This window comes from Camelus bactrianus, chromosome 4, assembly GCF_048773025.1.
Source record: "Camelus bactrianus isolate YW-2024 breed Bactrian camel chromosome 4, ASM4877302v1, whole genome shotgun sequence".
Taxonomy (NCBI): domain Eukaryota; kingdom Metazoa; phylum Chordata; class Mammalia; order Artiodactyla; family Camelidae; genus Camelus; species Camelus bactrianus.
The window spans coordinates 43677444-43683468 of NC_133542.1; the positions used below are offsets into that span (position 1 = coordinate 43677444).

General features: G+C 42.6%; 1 long non-coding RNA gene across 7 annotated transcripts in view; it reads right to left on the minus strand.

Moving 5' to 3' along the window:
* LOC123616261 (uncharacterized) overlaps positions 1–6025 on the minus strand; it is a 556494-nt gene that overhangs the window by 229558 nt on the left and 320911 nt on the right. The window contains exon 5 of one of the 7 annotated variants that reach the window (XR_012506408.1): positions 863–924. The exons of the other annotated variants lie outside the window; for them this stretch is intronic. This is a non-coding gene — a long non-coding RNA (uncharacterized LOC123616261). The remainder of the gene's footprint in view (positions 1–862; positions 925–6025) is intronic. 7 annotated transcript variants of the gene reach the window in all.

Here is a 6025-nt window from a genome sequence, read left to right on the forward strand (position 1 = left end):
AAACTAGTCCCACATTCCTCTAGGATAGTAAAGGCTCACCGTCTTTAAAACCAATACAAAGAGGAACTGTCTGATTTTCACTCCCTGGGAAGAATGTTTGTATTACATCCTGAATAAGATATCCTCCCTTTAGAATAGACCGAAGTGCCACAAACAACAAAATCATAAAGCCACTGAGTATCCATATCAAAAGAAAACGAACATCCCTATCTTACTGCCTATAAAATAATGTTAATTTTTAAATTCATTCCATTATTCCCATTGGAATATCAATTTCCTGAATTTTGCCTTTTTAAAATACAACTCCATTAGCAACCAACATCATACCCCACACCGAGCTCATTGTTTAGCACACAGTAAGCAGGCAGCAAATATATGTTAAATTAATTAATAATTTATATTTGTTCCCAAATTGTCATATTCTGATGAAGTCAACACACTAAAATTTCTCTATCAATCACCCAATAAATTACTTATCACTAGTGTCATCAGTGACCCTGTAGAGCAAAGGCAAGCAAAACAAGTCCACAATTGTGTGCATTCAGTAGCCTCTACCCATTCATCTTCACATATATTGGGTATGGGCTGGTGTCTGGTTCTACCGCTCCAGCCTCTTGGAAGAGAGATAAAAGGTTCGTGTGTCAAAGAGAGCATAGCGACATTACGGGCTGTGTTTAAGAATTCTGAACATTTCACATTTCACAGTCTGGACAAAGGAAGTGGAAAATAATATCTTAATTACCAAACACCTGTCTTTTTCTCTTGCTTCTTCTCCAGTGTCACCAGTTCACAAAACCCAAATCTACTAATATTATTTAGCATCACTCAGGATGCTTTGTTTTTATCAGAGCACCAAGCTTACCTCCAGAGAGGAAAACAGGAGAAGCCCTTCTTCAATGTAGTCACATCTCAGAGGACAGAAACCTGAAATGGACACAAACTTTATAACCTAATCCCCAACTGCAAGAACTCTGAACTCTGACTATTTTACTTCTTTCCCTTTCGGCTTAGGGAAAATCATGTTGCTGACTTAAGGTGAGGAGTGATGAACGAGTGGTCCTGGTTAGTCCAGAGCCTCATCAGCCCTTCCCAGGGCAAACTGCTTCTTGCTTTTCCAGAACCAAGCCTAGGCTGCAGCCACTGGCAGCGGATTTTTATTACAGGTAAGGCAATCAGTCGAATGGGGTTGAAATCTCCAAACAGTTTTTCCATCTGTGACATCAATTCTATTTGGGAGCAGAGATGATAGGCCTGCGTGTTTGCTCTGATTCACGGAGCACAGGCATGCCCAGTGCATCACCCTGCCTATTCACCACACACTTTCAGCTTGCTGAGGTTCATGTCATAAATGCAACTATAAACCTGGCCATGTTTATTGTGTGTCCCAATTCCCTTCTCTTTTTAACAAGAGGAACTGTCCTTTATTGGTCCCTCTTCCCTAACACATTTGAGAAATTTCCTCTAGGTTTGAAGCATTCATTCATTTTCCTTTGAAATCCTCTAGATGCATTTTTCAGATCAGCCACTAGATGCCCAGATGCCAAAATAAAACTCTCGCAGCTTTTCTGAGGAAAATAATGGTTTTGCAATTTAACAAAGGTGGATTTTTTTCAACCATGTTATCCAGAGGCCTGGGCAAAGTTTTCAGGTACTTAAGGAGTTTGTTTGTTTGTTTTTTAATGTACTGAGCAATGTAATTATATAGATTAGGGGGAAAGTTCTCAAACCAAGAATTATCAGAAATAAAAAATCCCAGGAGCTGACTACTGTCACTGACTTCACTGACAATATAGAGCTAGAAAAAACTGCCTTAGAACCCAGGGCCCAAGTCTCAATTTTCACCTTCATGAAAAATTTTCCACCAGCCACACTCCCTGGCTTACCTGTAACAACACCTACAACACCAGGGTCTGAACTCTAGCAGAAATCAAGGTGGGAAACCGGGACCTCGAATCTCCCTAACACAGGTAGTTAATATCGTAATTTCATTGTCAGCGTCCTTTTTTATTGGCATTTTCTGCTTTTGTTCTTTTGCAGGATAAATGAGTTCCACTCTGGCTAGATTTTATGTGGGACATGGTCAAGCTACCGTGCATCTAGACACCAGTGATGGGCTGCAAAAATCCTCAGAATCACAGCCTCAGAAGTGCTAGTGAAGGAACAGAGTTGGATTTGCCTGATGCATCAAGGTGACTTGGAAAGGGAGAGAGAGAGCTAAGCACACTATAAAATTTTCAACAAAGCTTTAATGATGGTTCAAAACAATGGAAGAAAAACACAGTGCAGATAAATTAAAATCACCCAACCAGCCTCAGGCCCATCATGGCTAAAATGAACCATCTGAATAAGATATTTGCTGCCTCACTCCCAGCCTACCTCCACGTGGCCCGGGGCATCTCACCTTTTGCCAGGGTTAAGTCTCTTAATAATTTGTGGTCCAGGTCAAATTTCCTCCTTGGTCTTAGGGAAAGTAGGAAGCTGTTTAACCCCTTCCTGCTAAGACTGCTTCTGCCAGACTTCCTTTCTGGCTCCGGAGAATTTGGGGTGACTGTCAGGTACAGGTGACCTACACATCACCCCAGGTTCCGACCTAGCTATATGGCTACAAGCCATCAAAAAATGAGTCAAGATACTTAGATTTTTCCACTGTCGCCTTGGCAAGAAAGAAAGAACTTGACAAGTGAAAGCTGAGCACCAGTAAGATGTGTGAATTCCAAAGTAGCGAGCGCCCCATCACGGAAAGTGTTTACGATGAGGCGGTGTAGCCCCTGCCCAGGCTGCTGAGGAAATGGTTCCTGAATTGGGGGAACGATTAGCCCCCGAGACCTCATTTAGCATTTCCCCTCCGTGTCTATGTTTCTATTATTCTTGCAGACCACATTCTGAGAAGTGAAAAGGGCAGGTCCAGAGTTTGGAAGCCATACAGAGTAATGATATACCAAAAAAAAAAAAAAAAAAAAAAAAAAAAGAGAGAGAGAGAGATTTTTCTCCAAGATGGCAAGTGGTTGTACAAGGTTACTGAGGTTAACTAGTTCCCTAACAAGTTTCTATATAAGCCTGAAAAACATTTGCTTTAAAAAACACCTGGGGAGAATGATACCACATTTTCTTTAGTAACTGTTCCTATACAGAGCAATGCTTCCTATCAAATATTGACACCTAAGTCATCCAGACAATTCTAGAATTACTTATTTTAAGAAGTAAGTAAATTGCCTGACTGGGAAAGGGAAACTTAAGTCAAGCTTCTTGCTGGCGAATGCTAAACCAGGCGTCTGACAATGCTGACCCTACTATTCAAATATTCTGTGTCTTCTAGAAATGCAATCCATATATTCCCACCACATGTCAAGGAGGAGCTGCTTCTGTGTCAGCAAAGGCAAAGGGATGTGTGGAGTTCCCTGTCATGTTGCAGAGGCAGAGGGTGGCCAAAAGGACAAGCCACCTGCACACATCCCTCCCTAGAACAAGAGGCCTGGGCAGAATGCTTGTGCTACTTACTCAGTACCATGTGTCAAGTAGTCGGAAGACCCTTTACACTCAGAGGGACTATGGAGATTTGTCCGTTTACCAACCTATGGTGTTTGCTACATGTCATCCAAATTCAAGGCTTATGGAAAAGCCAGCTTCCCTGAGTGACATCCATCCAGAACAGGATCAAGGTCTGGGACTGGAGCCATGGTCACCCCAAGATTCATTCATGCCCCAAATGGCTACAAATTCCTCTCCAACAGATGGCTGTTTTTTCACAGCAGAAAATTTCAGCCATAAAACCTGCCTGCTCTTTCCTTCCCTATGAGAGTCTTATAAAATGCCCTATGGCCTGTGTATACAATTGAACTTTCACTCAAGTAAAAATCATTATCACTATCCTCCTGAAAGGTATTCTGGGAGATTCTTGCCATCATGACGTTATCGTTTCTCCAACAACATATTTTCTCACAATCAAACACTGATATGAAGGAAGCCTCAATGAGAATGATGCTGGGGATAGCAGAATGATACTGGCTCCCCTGTAATGTGTTCATTCGTTTACTTATTCCTCCATGCATTTGACCTTGACTTATCAAGCGCTGACTATGTGTGGGGCACAGTGTCAGTACAGAGATGAGCGAGGTCCACAGTCCCTACTTAGCATAGGACTTTGTGTAAACTCAGCCAAGCAAGTGGTACAGTGGAGTCAGGGACAGAGTATAATGGGAACAAGGAGCATGTGCAGAAAGAAATAGCCTGTCTCAGTCTGAGGAAGAACTGTCATTTTCAGCCTAAGAGCTGAGCCCGCGGGGGGGGGGGGGGGGCGGGCAGAGCGACAAAGGCATGGAGGCCTGAGCCTGCCAGGCATTTGGTTTACGGAGAGGATGGGGGTGCAGGGGAGGGTGACAGAACCTGAAGCTAGACAGGCAGGCAGCAGTCAGAAACTGGAGAGTTTGCATGACTTTGCCCTAAAGTTCTGATGAATCACTGAAGAGTTTTAAGAAGAGGGGTGGGTAGTATGATTAGATCCGTGTTCTAGAAAGATCATATCCCGTGGCAGCCAGCACAATGCACCATAATGGGAAACAAGAAGATCAGAGGAAAGGAAAACTTCTCAAAGGCCCCAGCAAGGAAAATTCTAAGGCGATGGTAGTGAAGATGAAAAGGAGAATGATTCAGAAGGCAGATTCACCTGTTTTAGTCAACCAATTAGATGTGGGGGTTCAGGAAGAAGGAGGAATCTGCTTATTTCTGAGTATCTGGTATAGTCCAGGACGTGGCCCTCATACTGAGATACACATTAGAATGAATTAAAGAGTATTCTTAAATATCCAGTCTGGGCCCTCCTCCCCCAGGGTTCTTATTAAACAGGTCTGGGATGGAGCCCAGGAAACAGTATTCTTTAAAAGCTCCCTGGGTGACTAGAGTGTGGAGCCAGGTTTAAAGACTTGAGATCTAGGGGATAAATGTGACACCAAGAGACAGAAAACACAAGAAGATGGAGGAGGGTGGTCATATCTGCACAGAGGGAAACGGAGGGCATTCAGGACTTCTCTCTGGTCCTGCCGAAGTTGAGAAGGAGGTCAATTCTGGGTCAGTACAGATGTCATTTTCTGTGCTATTGTGTCGACATGTACCAAAACATTTGCTAAAACTTGCACTCTGATCTTGGGTTTCAAATGCAGCATTAGCTCCCTTTAGTGCTAGAAACACGGTGAAGGTGTTAGAAGAGAAAGTAACTGCAGGGAAACTTTCTTGCAGGGAAAGGGCATAAAAAAGGGTCAAGGATAAAACAGCGGGAATCTACATCTGAATCCAAAATGATGGGCTACAGGTTACTTCTAGGGGAAAGCTTCCTCATCCATGAATCCTTCCTTTGGCTAAATTCTTGAGCTAAGGGACTGTTGCCGTGCGGAAATCACTCTGGATGCCCGGGAGCACTGAAGGGATTAATGAAAAGTTGTGCCGCCAGCCCATCCCAGAATCCAATGAATAATCAATGGTACTTGAGGCTCCTCAGGTAATTGAATTGCCAACCTGGTAATAAGGAGACTTGTATCCATAGTAGAATTATGCTCTATATCTATTTCCTAATGTAGATATTGATGAAAGACCACAGCTCATGTGGATTATTTACTTTCCATCTCTATCAAAAATCGAGCACAGTAAATTGTCTGTTTGCTAATCAGGATTTTCTGCCTCTACCTTGTGCATAATGAAGTCGAACTTACAGCTACAAGCCATCACCTCCACCTCCCACCTACAGGAAACAAGGACTAAGGTTATCCTAATCTCCTCCTGACTTTCAGAATTGAGGTGAGGAACAAAGACAGCAATAGCTGGTGTAATTCAGGCTTTAGGGATCCTAAAATTATTGGTTTTAGAACTCTAAAAGTGCCTAGCGGTTTCAGAGAGATTTAGCATTGCTCCTGGAGGAAAATTATACTTCTCTTTTAATTGTTCTTAGCGTGAATTCCCAATATAAAAATAAGCATGGTAATTATTAGTAAATGGGAGTGTCACTGTCCAAAAAGAATCACAAATTTACAGTAAT